The sequence below is a fragment of the Hemitrygon akajei genome, chromosome 5 (assembly GCF_048418815.1).
Source record: "Hemitrygon akajei chromosome 5, sHemAka1.3, whole genome shotgun sequence".
NCBI classification, from domain to species: Eukaryota; Metazoa; Chordata; class Chondrichthyes; order Myliobatiformes; family Dasyatidae; genus Hemitrygon; species Hemitrygon akajei.
This window is the reverse complement of record NC_133128.1, coordinates 45188684-45205646: the sequence shown is the minus strand read 5'-3', so window position 1 is coordinate 45205646 and position 16963 is coordinate 45188684. Positions and strand designations below refer to the sequence as shown.

The 16963-nt window shown below is 40.6% G+C and overlaps 1 protein-coding gene across 1 annotated transcript in view; it reads right to left on the bottom strand.

Moving 5' to 3' along the window:
* Nucleotides 1-16737, bottom strand: part of LOC140727719 (kelch-like protein 13) — a 75801-nt gene extending 59064 nt beyond the window's left edge. Inside the window, exon 1 of the mRNA XM_073045412.1 lies at nucleotides 16630-16737. The gene's annotated coding sequence lies outside the window, so the exon portion shown is untranslated. The remainder of the gene's footprint in view (nucleotides 1-16629) is intronic.
* Between the last annotated feature and the right edge of the window lie 226 nt (nucleotides 16738-16963).

Below are 16963 nucleotides of genomic sequence, written 5' to 3'. Positions count from 1 at the left end.
GTGGTTTTTGATGTTGTTAACAGCAATACAGACAAAAGTGACTCCATTGTTGTGATGCAGTTTGGTGCAATAATCTGAACCCCTTTCTCCTACCAGCTCAGTTTAAATTTAACAGCACTAACGAGCCTCCTCACTAAGAGTTTGAAGCCTGAAATTTACTCCTTAATCCCCAAGCACCACTGCAGCTCTTCCTCATTTAAAATCTTTCTGTCACCTCGATTGAATATTTCTCTATTGCTTCAACAAACACCTTTACCAATTACAAAATGCTTCAGGATATTTCTTTCTAACATAAGCTGCTTTATGAATGCAAGTTACTATTGTTATTGTGACCTATTTTCCCCCTTTTCCCATCTCTTTTAGTCAGTACTCCCAAATATTTTGTTAATAGAATGACTGCTCTGGTTGTTAGAAGAGTAAAGCTATCTCAGTGGACTCAAGCTGTATGGAAAATTCAAACCATTTTACACAGAGTGCAAATGACATTCATAGCTGAAGAGCCCCAGGCTGTTATATCTAGGTTAATGTTCAATCAGTTCCTCCCTCAGACATCCTCAGAGAGTTGTGACGAGTTTAGGAATTCAGTGAAACAAAAGCTCTTTTGTAAGGATAAAACGAACAGCACAACAATTGCTGAAGAGTGTCATCCATTGCAAGAATATCCCAACCATTGATTTCTTAATGATCCACACTTTAAACTATACGTCATGTGCATTAGTAAATAAGCAGTGTATGAGTGCATTTCCTTTATTCATTCAACAAATAGCAAAGCCAAGACTTATTACACATCCCAAATTTCCTGCAAACTAGTTAGCCTCTAAACCACTTTAAATGGCAGTTAAAGGAATATAAAATTCAGTGAACAAAATATGCTATGCGTTTGGATTCAAATATAGTACAGAGCAGATAAGGAGATGGTGTTTACTCCGTCAACCAGATGAGTTTTCAACGATAATTGGGCAATTCCACAGTCAATGTTATTCTAACTGGACTTTCATTTCATGAGCTGACTTTAAATTCCCCAGTCACTATGATGGGCATTGGAAGATCATTACCACATACCTCTGGATAACTGGTCTAGCAGTGACCATGATACCACTGAACCCCTTGTTTGATTCCCCCTTTACCAAATTGCTTTGACTTTAGTGTTCAGCTAAACCATGTCCTCCTGCAATCTGCCCACTTGCAGGCCGCAGTGCCAAATGGTAAGGACTCTAAACAGCATTACACATTTCAGTAAAGACTTTGCTCATGCACTTGGTTGAGTTGGCTGTGAAAGGATCAAGCACAATATGCTGAGTAGATGCTTCAGTCCATTTGCAAAAGTGTATGACTCTGCATTGGTGCAATTTTACTCTCTCAAGTATACAGTACATAAAAGATCCTAAGTAACTAATTTGAAGGAGGACAGGCAAGTTATCTGGTAAATACTCAATGATACTATGAAATAAAATCATGGAGCTGTACAGCATAGAAATGGCCTATTCAGACCACAATGTCCATACCAACCTTTTTTGCCCATCTACACTAATCTCATTAGTGAGCAAGAGATCAGTATCTTTTTCTGTCTTGCTCTTTTAAGGACTCGTCTGAATGCCCTTAAGCATAATGACTGAATATGACTCCACCAACTTCTCCAACAGCAAGTTCCTTTGTCAACTGCACTATGTATAAATTCCCCACAAATCCCCTTTAAAACTCCTTCCTGTCACTTTAAAACTCAGCCCTTTTGTTTTTGATACCCCTACCATGTGGAAAAAAGATTCTGATTATCCAGCCTGTTACATACCACATTAAGTAAACAAAGGTATGGGAATGTAATGAGCTGGAGTAATAATTATTTTGTTCCTATTTATACTTGTGTACTGGAAATGGCATGAGTGAATCTTGAATCTTGAAAGCAAACCCCACCCACGCCCATTTATTAAGCCTTGAGTCCAGTTTTGTGCCTCAGGACTCCAGTTCGCAGTGCATCATTTATTTTGGATCCTGCAATGGATTTACATTTGAAATGTGAATTTACCCACATTTTTTTGTGCATAGAATGTTCATGCTTTATCGTAAGTCTCTAACAGCCACTAGGGAAGTTCCAATAACAATATAGAATAAGTATCATTGTAATCATGACCGCAGTGTTAGAACCTGCAGTGCCTACAGTCCCTTTACTGTGTTCGTTGTCGAAAATAACAACACGTGTTTGGCGGAAGTGATACCAAAGGGTTAATTCTCAAAATGTTGGCCACAGTGAGCTACTTTCAGTAAGTATTAATCATAAGCAAGAGGATGTGGGCCAGGTTGACCACTACTCTATCAGCTAACTATTCCAGCTTCACCGAATAAACTGATTACAGCCTACTCCACAGCAGTCAACAAGAGTGGACATTTTTTATAAACTTCTTTCTGTTTTTAAGAGTATAGCACAAGATACTATGCACTTAGGATTTTTGAACATTCTGATTTTGGTTTTATAATCCTTCTAAAGTCTCCTCAAATATTTTCTGCCATAATCACACAGTGGTCATTCTTATCTTTACAATGTGTTTGCATATTGAGTAAATTTTCATTAATTCTTCCTTCCTGTCATCTTTGCACATCACAGTAGCCCAGTTTTACTAGACCTGCTGCCTCCCAGTACCAGAGAGCAGTGTTTAATTTTGACCTCGGGGGGCCAACTGTGTGGACATTGTACCTTCTCTTTGTAATTGTGTGGATCTCCTCGGTTTCTTCTCAGAGAACCCAAACTCTTACAGGCTGATTGGTGTGCATGGTGAGTGGTAGAAATCTCAGGGAATGATAGATAGATAGATAGATAGATACTTTATTCATCCCCATGGGGAAATTCAACTTTTTTTTCCAATGTCCCATACACTTGTTGTAGCAAAACTAATTACATACAATACTTAACTCAGTAAAAAATATGATATGCATCTAAATCACTATCTCAAAAAGCATTAATAATAGCTTTTAAAAAGTTCTTAAGTCCTGGCGGTAGAATTGTAAAGCCTAATGGCATTGGGGAGTATTGACCTCTTCATCCTGTCTGAGGAGCATTGCATCGATAGTAACCTGTCGCTGAAACTGCTTCTCTGTCTCTGGATGGTGCTATGTAGAGGATGTTCAGAGTTTTCCATAATTGACCGTAGCCTACTCAGCGCCCTTCGCTCAGCTACCGATGTTAAACTCTCCAGTACTTTGCCCACGACAGAGCCCGCCTTCCTTACCAGCTTATTAAGACGTGAGGCGTCCCTCTTCTTAATGCTTCCTCCCCAACACGCCACCACAAAGAAGAGGGCGCTCTCCACAACTGACCTATAGAACATCTTCAGCATCTCACTACAGACATTGAATGACGCCAACCTTCTAAGGAAGTACAGTCGACTCTGTGCCTTCCTGCACAAGGCATCTGTGTTGGCAGTCCAGTCTAGCTTCTCGTCTAATTGTACTCCCAGATACTTGTAGGTCTTAACCTGCTCCACACATTCTCCATTAATGATCACTGGCTCCATATGAGGCCTAGATCTCCTAAAGTCCACCACCATCTCCTTGGTCTTGGTGATATTGAGACGCAGGTAGTTTGAGTTGCACCATATCACAAAGTCCTGTATCAGTTTCCTATACTCCTCCTCCTGTCCATTCCTGACACACCCCACTATGGCTGTGTCATCAGCGAACTTCTGCACATGGCAGGACTCCGAGTTATATTGGAAGTCTGATGTGTACAGGGTGAACAGGACCGGAGAGAGTACGGTTCCCTGCGGCGCCCCTGTGCTGCTGACCACCGTGTCAGACCTTGTGGGAGAATGTGGGAGAATCTTTTAAAAAACTGAGCAATGCAGGGCATTGTAAACAGGTTGATATGGCCTCAATGGGCTGAAAGGCCCATTTCAATGTTATTTGACTCCAAGACTCCATCTTCATGTTACCAGCCCACAAATGATTGGAAACAGATTCAGCTTTATTTATTTATCAAATGTGCATTGAAACATACAGTGAAATGTGCCATTTGAAGTGTGTAAAAACATATAGGAACATATAAAATTATGAAAGGGATAGATAAGATAGAGGCAGGATCACTGATGATTGACCAAGACCAGAAGTCCTGGCAAGAACCGCACAGACAACGACTGCACTATCCAAACTCAAGGCAATATGGAGGGACAGCAACATCACCGTGAAGTACAAGATCAGACTCCTGTGTGCATTGGTATTCTCCATCTTCCTGTACCCATGCAAGACACGGACCCCCACAGCAGAGCTACAGAGGCAGGTGCAGGCATTGGAAATGAGATGCTATCACAACATCTTGGGCATCTCATACTTGGACCACATCACAAACGAGCAGGTCCGCAAGACCATCCAGCACCACATTGGCCCTCGTGAAGACCTTCTCACAACAGTAAAGAGAAGAAAGCTGAGATGGTACGGCCACGTAACAAGATCCAGTGGCCTTGCAGTGACCCTTCTACAAGGAACTGTGGAGGGGAAATGAAGGAGAGGCAGACAGAGGAAAAGATGGACAGACAACATTAAAGAATGGACAGGGAAAACACTTGTGGTGACCCAGGCTCTGGCACACAACCGCGACAGATGGAACAGACCGTTGTCATGATGGCGTCCGACGACTCCATCAGGAGTTCAGGGCGTAAGGCAAGGCAAGGTAAATGGATCTTGAACAAAAAGTCCTAATAATGGGTCTTGAACTGAAACGTCAGCTGCTTATTCCTCTCCATAGATGCTGTCTGAGTTGCTGAGTTCCTCCAACATTTTGTGCGTGTCACTCTGAATTTCCAGCATCTGCAGAATCTCTTGTCTCCTGAATACAAATCTGGTATCAGCAAGAGTGACCATAAAGCTACTTCATGATCAGGAAAGTAAATCTGCTGTCCTTGCCTCCTCACATCTTTGATTCCTGACCCATGGCAGTGTGGTTTGTCACAAACGGCCTTGCAAAGACACTTGGTTCAAAGCCCAGCAGGAATGGATAATAGAGATTCTTTTTTTTTGTAATTTTTTTATATTGAAGTTCATCATCAAACAAACATTTCCATAAGATGTATTTCAGACATTGTACATATATATCATATAATCATATATATCACAAATCTCCATGTAGTATTTATCTGAGGTATACACTTACAGAAAAGTGTGGAAAGAAAAAACAAGCAAAAGGAAAACACTACGTACAAGTAGGGAGTGATCTTTTTTTTACAACATATTCATTGATTTGTGAGAATAAAATCAGGCCTATGAGGCATTATGTAGTTAAACCATTTTTCCCAGTATGAATCAAATTGTTCCAGCTTATGATTAACAGATGCTGTTATCTTCTCCATTTTGTAAATGTCCATTGTAATTTCCATCCATGCATTTAAAGTTGGGTTCTCCCGTGATAATCATTTCCTAGTAAGAGTCTTTTTACCAGCCACCAACAGTATATTCATTAAATATTTATCTCTTTTCAACCATTCTTGAAGTATATATCCAAAATATATGGTCTTACTCTCTAAGGGTATTTCACATTTAAAGATGTCTTGTAGGGCATTGTGTATCCCCCTCCAATAGTTTTTGATAACAGGGCAGTCCCAAAAAATATGATAATGATTTGCATTTTGATTTCCACAATTTCTCCAGCAAACAGTGAGGTTACTATCAGAATGGGATTTCTGAGAGGGTGTAATAAAATATCTTATCAAGTTTTTCCATCCAAACTCCCTCCATTTCTGTGAACTGGTAAACTTCCATTGATACCTCCATATTATTGTCCATTCTTCCTCAGATATAATTATCCCTCCTTCCTTCTCCCATTTTGTTTTAATGTATGAAGTCGAATGTATTTTAAGATTTGACAACCCCTTATACATGCTTGAAATTATTCTACTACCGTTATCTGAATTATATGTTTTTCTAAATAGCTCTATCAAACATGTACTTGCCTTGGTTACATTTTTAAGCGTCTTATTAACATATTGTCACATTTGTAAATACTGATAAAAATCTTGTTTTTCTAATGTGTTTTTCTTTAAGCATTTCAAAACTGAAGTGTTCCTTCTTTCATTATGTTGCAAAGAACTGTTATTCCTTTAGCTGTCCAGTCCTTAAATCTAGCATCCAAGGAACTAGAGAAAAAACATAAATTGAATTTGGCACAGGATACATTAGGGGAAATTTTAAAAATTAGGAATGAAATTAATAGTTTGGCTATGCAAGAAATCAGGAAAAATTTAATGTTTCTGAAACAGAGACATTATGAAAGTGGATCAAAATCTATGAAAATACTGGCGTGGAAACTGAAAAAAAAGATAGCAGAAAATACAATTCATAGAATTAGGGACCCAAGAACGAAAATGATAAAAAATAAGCTAAGTGAAATTCAAGAAGCTTTTGAAGTGTTTTACAAAACTCTATATTCCAAAGTTCCAGGGGGAAGCATAACCCAAATTGACACCTTCTTGAATTCTCTAGGGTTACCCACTTTAAGCAAAGAACAAAATAGAACGATGACTGCTGACATAACTGAAGTTGAAATAAAAGCTGCAATTAGTAGGCTTAAATTAAGCAAGTCACCAGGATCAGATGGGTATACGGCAGAGTGGTACAAAGAATTTAAAAATGAGTTAATTCCTGTTTTACTCCCCACACTGAACTGGGCTCTAAAAAAGGCACAAATGCCACCCAACTGGAAGGAAGCGATAATCTCAGCTATACCGAAAGAAGGCAAGGATAAAATGGAACGCGGGTCATTTAGACCAATATCCGTTCTTAATGTAGATTATAGATTATTTACCTCCATCATGGCCAAATGATTAGAGGAGTTTCTACTCATACTGATACGTAACGATCAGACAGGTTTTATACGACAATGCCAAACACAAGACAATATACGAAGGACACTTCACATAATGGATCATATACAAAAAAATAAAATCGAAGCAATAGTGATAAGTGTGGATGCTGAAAAGGCACTTGATTCAGTTCATTGGAATTTTCTTTCCAGAGTTTTACATAGATTTGGTTTCCAAGACACAATTATTAAAACTATACAGACACTATATGACAACCCTACTGCTAGGATTAAAATCAATGGATATTTATCAAATAGTCTTACCCTAGAAAGGGGCATGAGACAGGGTTGTGCATGGTCACCACTACTCTTTGCATTATATCTGGAACCATTAGCTTAATACATCAGACAAAATGAAGATATCAGGGGAATTACTATTAAAGGGACAGAGCATAAATTGGCTTGTTACGCGGATGACATTTTGATCTATCTAGGGCAAGCAACATACTCTTTACCTAAATTGATGCAATCCTTTGAACAATATGGTCAATTATCAGGATACAAGATCAACATAGATAAAACCCAATTACTTTCATATTACTATAGCCCACCAAGAGAAATTGAAAGTAGATATCCCTGGGCATGGCACACAGAGTCTTTCAAATATTTGGGCATCATTATGCCAAAAGATTTGGCAAAATTATCAGAATGTAAATATCAGCTTTTATATAAAAAAATTAAGGAAGATATGGCAAGATGGAATCTGATTCCTTTTTTCAGTCTCAATTCAAGGATTGAGTCTATTAAAATGAATATACTGCCCAGACTGTTATATCTCTTTCAGACCCTACCAATAGAGATTAATCAAAATCAATTCAATGAATGGAACAAGATATTATCAAGGTATATTTGGCAGGGTAAAAGGCCTAGAGTTCATCTCAAAACTTTGCTATTAGCCAAGGAAAAGCGGGGATGGGTCCTACCTTCTCTTAGAGATTATTATTTTGCAGCACAGTTAAGAGTTGTGATATGTTGGTGCAACCCATCATATGACGCTCAATGGAAAAACATTGAGGAGCGGGTACTTCCCATCCCCATACAAGCAATTTTGGCTGATAACAACCTGCGAAGGTACATAAATACTATTGATAACCCATGGGTGGAATTGACTCTTAAAATATGGAAAACTACTATAAAAGAATATAATCTAGACAGAGATATTGCAATTCTTAAATGGTGTGCATATGACTCGGATAATAGAGATTCTAAAAATCATACTCCAAAGCACTTTTGTGCCAAATAATTACTTCTGAAGGGTACATGCTATCATTTTATAGTTCAAAGTAAATATATTTTCAAAGTACAAATATATCATGATATACAAGATTCATTTTCTTGTGGACAATAAATCCAATAACTACAATAGAATCAACGAAAAGCTGTACCAACAGGGTGGACAACCAGAGTGCAAAAGACAAGAAATTGTGCAAATACATAAAGAAATAATAATAATAATAATAATAATTAATAAGTAAGTAATAAATATCAAGAACATGAGATGAAGTGTCCTTGAAAGTGAGTCCATAGGTTGTGGACACAGTTCAGTGTTGGGTCAAGTGAAGTTGAGTGAAGTTATCCCTTCTGGTTCAAGTGCCTTATGGTTGAGGTGTAATAACTATTCATGAACCTGGTGGTGAGAGTCCTGAGGCTTCTGTGCCTTCTTCCTGATGGTAGCAGCGGAAAGAGAGCAGAACCTGAGAGGTGGGGGTCCCCGATGATGGACACTGCTTTCCTATGATAATGCTCCATGTAGATGTGCTCAATAGTGAGGGGGGCTTTACATGCGATGGACTGGGCTGAATCCGCTACTTTCTGTAGGATTTTTTGTTCAAGGGCATTGACGTTTCCATACCAGAGAGTGATGATGCCAGTCAATATACTCTCCACCACACATCTATAGAAGTCTGTCATAATTTTAGATGTCATGCTGAATCTTTGTAAATGTCTAAAGAGGTTCCTGTTTCTGAAGGACGAGGTAATTGTCACAGCAATTTACACACAGCTGATGTGAGATTGTTTACCATCTCTCCCTGTGTTTGAACTTTCCCATTTATAATGCTGAACAAACGGTAGCTCTCCCCTCTAACACTGTTGGCTAATCTAGAGCAAAAGGTTGTTGGGTAAATTGCTGAGACTGTGCAGCATGGCTTCATTTGGTCCAAATTAAGTTCTGCGTTTCTTCTGGATCCCTTAACATGAGAGTGGATGTTGACCATGTTGGACTTTAGTAAGGCCTTTGACAAAGTCCTGCATGATACACTGTTCTGAAAGCTGAGTTCCCAGAGAATCCAGGAAGAGCTAGTTAGCTCAGAGACTGGAAGCTCTGGGTGGTTGAAGGTTGGTTCTTGGAGTGGAGGTTGGTGACTAGTGCATGCCGGGGGTGGGGTGGGGGGGGGATTCTGTATTGGGACTCTTATTTGCATCTATATAAATGATGTGGATGTGAATACACAAGAGTTGATCAGTAAGTGGACGTCACAAAATTCGGAGGTGCTTCTTATTGTAGATTACAGGAGAACCTTGATCAGTCAGGGAAGTTAACCGAGGAGTGGCAAATATATTTCAATACCGACGTGTGAGGTAATGTGCTTTGGAAAGTCAAACCAGAGTAGGATTTACACTCCGAGCGCTAGGACAAAGGAGCGTATAATAGAACAGAGGAATCAAGGAGTGTAATAGTATTGTTTATTGAAAGTGATGTCATAGGTAGACCGGATGGTGAAAAAGGCGTTTAGTGCGCTGGCCTTCATCAGTTATTTTCAAATCAATGAGTCCACACTTGAGCGCTGCGTATAGTTTTGGTTAGCCTGTTACAAGAAAGATGTGGTTAAACTGTGCAGGAAAGATTTATGAGGCCATAGGCCCATAAGACATTCAAAGTAGATTTATTAACAAAGTACGTATGCCGTGTACAAGCCTGAGATTCGTCTTCCCCACAGACAGCCACAAAACAAAGAATCCATGGAACCTGTTCAAAGAAAAATATCAACCCCCCCCATGTGCAAAAAAATACAAATTGCACAAATGTCAACAAGATCATCAACCCCCCTCCAGGCAAAAAACAAATCGTGCAAACGGTATCAAGAACATCCCCCCCATGCACAAAAACAAATCGTGCAAACAGTAACAAGGACATCAACCCCCCCACCCCCCAAGAACATAGGAGCGGAATTCAGCCATTCAGCCCATCTAGTCTGCTCTGCCGTTTGATCATGGCCGAATCATGTCCCTCTCAGCCTTATTTTCTTGCCTATTTCCTGTAACCTTTCATACCCTGACTAATCTAGAATTTATCAACCTCTGCCTTAAATACACCCAATGACTTGGCATCTACAACAGCCTGTTGTAATAAATTTCACAGATTCACACCCTCTGGTTAAAGAAATTCTTCCTCATCTCTGTTGTAATTCTGAAGTTATGCCCTTTGATCCTAAACTCACCCACTACAGGAAACATCCTCTCCACATCCACTCTATCTATTCCCTTCAATATTTGACATGTTTCAATGACATCCCACCACACCCCCCGCCTTATTCTTCTAAATTCCAGTGTGTACAGGCCAGAGCCAACAATTGCTCCTCATATGATAACACTTTAATTCCTGGAATCATGATTGTGAAACTCCTCTGAATTCTCTCCAATGTCAGCACATCCTTTATAAGATAAAGGGCTTAAAACTGCTCACAATACCACAGTGAGGCCTCACCAGTGTCGTATAAAGTCTTAATCCTGTTTTTATATTCTAGTCTTGGCAGACGATACAAAGATAGGTGAAGGGGCAGGGAGGATGGAGAATGCAGGGAGGCTGCAGAAGGATGTAGACAGATTAGGAGAATGGGCAAAGAGGTGGCAGATGGAACACGGTTTATGGTCATGCACTTAGACAGAAGGAACAAAAGCATAGACTACTTTCAAAATAGGGAGCATCCATTTCAGGAGGAAAATCAGGCTCAGCCTTATAGAAATGTTAAACATTATGAGACACATAGAGAACGTGGATGGTAACAGTCCATCTACCCCAGCTAGGGAATTCAAACCTAGGCAATGTAGTTTAAGGGCAAATGGGGAAAGACTTAAAAGGGCTACATTTGTGATGAGTATATGGAACGAGATGCCAGAGAAACACGGGTAGGTACACGGAGGAGTGAGTCTTGGAGGAATATGGGCTGTACACAGGAATTTGGGGCTAACTAGGTGGAAATGTGTTTGATATACCCATGCCTGTATGCATGCTGTGTTGCTGTATGTCTCCATGAGAAAATAGGAATTAATCATGACTGAATAGATAGATTGGACAGGCAGATGGATGAAAGAAAAATGGAGGGCTATGGGGTAGTGTGGGTTTAGTACTTTTTTTAAAGATTATATGGGTCAGCACAACATGGAGGGCTGAATGGCCTGTACTCTGCTGTAGTGTTCTATGGTTCTATTAATTGGCATTTACATAGGAATGCAAGCTGCTGACTGGATCAATGAGTATTCTGTCCTTGTCAAGAATGGGAGCCACACTGTGATTGACTTGGAGACACGCTGTATTTCCAGTGCAGTATCGTTTTATTGATACTGTGCTGAATTCGGAGTTGGACTAAGATTGTGAGCCATGGGAAGACAGAACACAGAAATACAGCAAGTGTGGTTACTGTTCAGCAGATAGATAGAAGGCAGAATTGTCACAGGAGGACAAATTGGGGAAGCCATGTATATATTTTCATGAGTTTAGAATGAAAGGAAATTGAATAGAAAGACACAAAATTCTCATGGAGTTGATGTTTTCCTCATATGGGATTTATTTATTTGTTTATTAAGCGATAACAGCACAGAAAAGGCCTTTCTGGCCCAATAAACTGCACCACCCAGCAACCCACCTACATAACCCTAGCCTGACCACTGAGCAATTTACTGTGACGAATTAACCTACTAGCTGGTATGGCTTTGGACGGTGGAAAGAAACCCATGCATTTACAGGAAGAACATACAAACTTTCTTACAAAGGTCTCCAGAATTAAACTCCAAACTCTGATGCCTTAAGCTGTAATATTATCACACTAACCAATATGCTACCATGACGTCCTGTTTAGGATTAGTGCAGTGAAAGGGCAGGAGGAGTCATAGGGTCAAAATTAAGCTTTGTTTATTCAAAACAGAGATGAAAAGAAACAGCTTCAACCATGTGAATATTTGCAAGCCAAGGCTGTGGAGGTTCAGTCACTGGATATAATGAAGGTTGGTATCAATACATTATTAGATATGAAGGGAACCAAATTTCAGAAAGTTCCATATGGGGTTAGTGCAGGAGGTGGTGGTGAAGTCAATGAACATGCCAGAGAGAATAGATTATGGCTAAATAATGGGAGGAATGAAATTGCTCTGAGAGTCAACTCCAAGTAGGCTCCGCTCATGTCATAGGAAAATATGAAACAAGCTCTGTATATTGGTGGCAGACATTAAATATCCATGTGTAATAATTTTCACAATAACAACAAATGTCAATTTTCCCATCTGAAACATCGGTCTGTGCCGCAACTGCTTTGAAGAACATTAGCAGGCTTCACATAAAACTTGGATACTACAAAGCCCAATTCATTCCAAAGTGTTGTACATTTAGTATTTCAGTAATATTTGAGAGGGTGAGTAGTTTCAAGTTCCTCGGTATTCACATCACCAAAGATCTCACCCGGACTGTACACACTAGCTGTGTGGCAAAAAAAGCACAACAGCGTCTCTTCCACCAAGGCTACTGAAGAAGTTCAGCATGGGCCTGAAGATCTTCAAGACCTTCTACAGGGGCACCATTGAGAGCATCCTGACTGGCAATATCACTGCCTGGTTCAGGAACTGCACCAACCTTGATTGCTGGGCACCACAGAGAGTGGTATGGACAGCCCAGCACATCTGTGGATGCGAACTTCCCTCCACTGAGGACACTTACAGCAGCAGGTGCAGAAAGAAGGCCTGGAAGTTCATCGGGGACACCAGTTTCCCTAACCTTAAACTGTTTCAGCGGCTTCCGTCTGGCGAATGGTACCGCATCATTAAAGGCAGTACCAACAGGCTATGCGACAGCTTCTTTCTACAAGCCATTAGACTTATAAATTCACATGTCTGTACATTGCGACGAAATCATAATGCAAAGATTTTTACTCCCTCACATTGTGAGATGGATGTAATATTTTAAATAAATTCAAATTCAAATAACATTGTAGATATATTGTTTAGAAACATATAAAACCTACAGCACAATACAGGCCCTTCGGCCCACAATGCTGTGCCAAACATGTCCTTACTTGAGAAATTACCTAGGGTTACCCATAGCCCTCTATTTTTGTGAGCTCCATATACCTGTCCAGGAGACTCTTAAAAGACCTTATCGTATCTGCCTCCACCACTGTTGCCGGCAGCCCATTCCACACACTCACCACTCTGCATAAAAAACTTACCCCTGACATCTCCTCTGTACCTGCTTACAAGCACCTTAAAACTGTGCCCTCTCGTGCTAGCCATTTCAGCCCTGGGAAAAAGCCTCTGACTATCCACACGATCAATGTCTCTCATCATCTTATACACCTTTGTCAGGTCACCTCATCCTCCATCGCTCCAAGGAGAAAAGGCCAAGTTCACTCAACCTATTCTCATAAGGCATGCTCCCCAATCCAGGCAACATTGTTGTAAATCTCCTCTGCACCCTTTCTATGGTTTCCACATCCTTCCTGTAGTGAGGTGACCAGAACTGAGCACAGTACTCCAAGTGGGGTCTGACCAGGGTCCTAATGTTTGATTAAACATTAATTCATTAGGGGTTATATGTAAAAGTACATGAATAGCAGGTACATTACTACACCACTACGTTATATGCAAGTGCCTTACTAAAAGTGAAAAATGAAGTTTACATGCTTCTCACATGATTTTTTTGGATTAGTTTTATGTTAGGGGTTACAAAACATAAACAAAGCAACCCACTGGCTGAACTCAGTGGGCCAAGCAACAATGCCTGGGGGGTAAAGGAATTGTCAACATTTCAACTTATTTCCTCCCACAGATGCTGCCTGACTCATTGAATTCCTCCAGCAGATTGTTCTAATTTCCAATGTTGGCAGTATCCTTTGTCTCAATACAAAGCATTCTCATCTTACACTGGGTTGTTTTGGCACATGACTTTTTTTAAAAAAAAGCAAATTATAGTACAATTTACCGAAATTAAGTGCAGTGAGACATTTGTAAATTTGTTATAGCGGCATCTATAGGGAGAAGTGCTGTCGACGTTTCAGGGCGAGACCCTTCGTCAGGACTAGCCGAAAGGAAAGATAGTAAGAGATTTGAAAGTAGTGGGGGGAGGGGGAAATGCGAAATGATAGGAGAAGACCGGAGGGGGTGGGATGAAGCTAAGAGCTGGAAAGGCGATTGGCAAAAGTGATACAGAGCTGGAGAAGGGAAAGGATCATGGGACGGGAGGCCCCAGGAGAAAGAAAGGGGGGGGGGGAGCACCAGAGGGAGATGGAGAACAGGCAAACAACTAAATATGTCAGGGATGGGGTAAGAAGGGGAGGAGGGGCATTAACGGAAGTTAGAGAAGTCAATGTTCATGCCAGCAGGTTGGAGGCTACCCAGCTGGTATATAAGGTGTTGTTCCTCCAACCTGAGTTTGGATTCATTTTGACAATAGAGGAGGCCATGGATAGACATATCAGAATGGGAATGGGACGTGGAATTAAAATGTGTGGCCACTAGGAGATCCTGCTTTTTCTGGCGGACTGAGCGTAGGTGTTCCGCGAAACGGTCTCCCAGTCTGCATCGGGTCTCACCAATATTTAAAAGGCCACACCGGGAGCACCGGATGCAGTATACCACACCAGCCGACTCACAGGTGAAGTGTCGCCTCACCTGGAAGGACTGTCGACAGTGCTTCTCCCTATAGATGCTGCCTAGCCTGCTGTGTTCTACCAGCACTTTGTGTGAGTTGTTGTTTGAATTTCCAGCATCTGCAGATTTCCTCGTGTTTGCTGTGATACTTATGTGGCTACATTTAGCAGCCTTACCTGTACACCTGCTTGTTAATGTAAAAATCTAATCAGCCAATCATGTGACAGCAATGGAATGCATAAAAGCAGGTAGATGTGGTCAAGAGGTTCAGTTGCTGTTCAGACCAAACATCAGAATGGGGGAAGAAATGTAGTCTAAGTGACTTTGACCATGGAATGATTGTTGGTGCCAGATGGGGTGGTTTGAGTATCTCAGAAACTGCAGATCATCTGAGATTTTCATATACAACGGTCTCTAGAGTTTACAGAGAATGGTGCAAAAAATTTTTAAAAAGACGTCCAGTGAATGCCGTTCTATGGACAAAAACATTCTGTTTAACAAGAGAGGTCAGGGGAGAATGGCCGAACTGCTTTAGTCTGACAGGAAGGCGAAAGCAAATCAAATATCCATGCATTACAACAGTACAGAAGGACATTTCTGAACACACAACATGTTGAACCTTGAAGTGGAAGGGCTACAGCAGCAGAAGACCACACACATACACTCAGCAGCCACCTCTTTAGATACTGGAAGAACCTGATAAAGTGGAGATTTCGATAGCACAAGCAAGCTGCCATTTGACAAATGCACTTCAGCTCTCCGAACTAGATCTTCATTCAGTTCCATTTTTTATATCTTATTCTCTTTCAAATATTTCTTCCATTTCCTTAAAATACCATTGCAGATTCTTACTCATGCTATCTACTGCAATACAGGGACCATTCAGCCCATCAAATCCATGCCAGCTCATGAAAAAGTAACCCCAACAGTTCTGTATGCAGTAGCCTTGCAGCTCAGCCTCTCTCACAGGCTTCAGAATCAGAAACAGAATCAGGTTTAATATCAGCAGCATATGTCAGAGCTGTATAATGCAGTACATAGTAGTATAAAAATTGTGGATTACGGTAAGTATATGTGTATATATAAAACAGTTAATTATATATAAAGTAGTTAATTTAAATAAGTAGTTCAAAAACAGAAATAGAAAAGTAGTGAGGTAGTGTTCATGGGTTCAATGCCGATTCAGAAATCAGATGGCAGAGGGGAAGAAGCTGTTCCTGAATCACTGAGTGTGTGCCTTCAGGCTTCTGTACCTCCTTCCTGATGGTAACAATGAGAAGAGGCCATCTCCTGGGTGATAAGGGTTCTTAATGATGATTGCTGCCTTTTTGAGGCATCACTCCTTGAAGATGTCCTGGATACCATGGAGGGTAGTGCCCACGATGGAGCTGAATAAGTTTACAACTCTCTGCACCTTATTTCAATCCTGTGGAGTAGCCCCCCCACAACCGCCCCCACAGCCCACCATACCAGAGCCAGTTACAATGCTTTCCATGGTACGTCTGTAGAAGCTTGCGAGTGGTTTTGGTGACATACCAACTCTCCTCAGCCTCCTAATGAAATGTAGCCACTGTTGTGCCTCCTTTGTATCTGCATCGATATTTTGGGTCCAGGTTAAAACTCATTGATCCTTTTCATAGCTGCCTACCATGGGGTAATCTACTGTAGTCTATTAAGCTACCAGCATATCCCAGCATATCCTCATAATGTAGGAAGAAACCAGAGCACCCCAAGGAAGCCTCTGTGGTTATAGAAATAATTTTCAAACTCCACACAGACAATTCCATTTACCTTTTACTTCATTCTAATGCAATATCAATCATAGGTCAAAATATTCCAAGTGTGGCCTATGGCATTGAGCAACATCATGTTCAAATTTTATACATTTTATATAACTTCCATACAATATCTTATCCCAGAGAACTACTTACCAGAGATGTCCAATAAATAAGCTTGGAAGTACTATTTTTGATTTGCAGGGCAAAAATACTTCAGGTTTGTTTTAATAGGGCCCTTTTCTTCAGCAATTAAGACCATTCAACAAAGGTTTAGAGAAGTAAAGACACTTCTACGAAGTGCAGCACTTTTCAGCTCAAGTTCCGCTGCAAAGCTGTGGCTTGTGACGTCTGCAAAGAGCGTGCTGCTACGGCGCTGGGAAAAGCCACAAACTATCAGTAGATGCAGCAGTGTAGAAATTGGACCTTGTTGCACCTGTTCTTAGGCGCAATAAGGGAACAATATCCTGTGTCTAAAAATAAGCCAGGA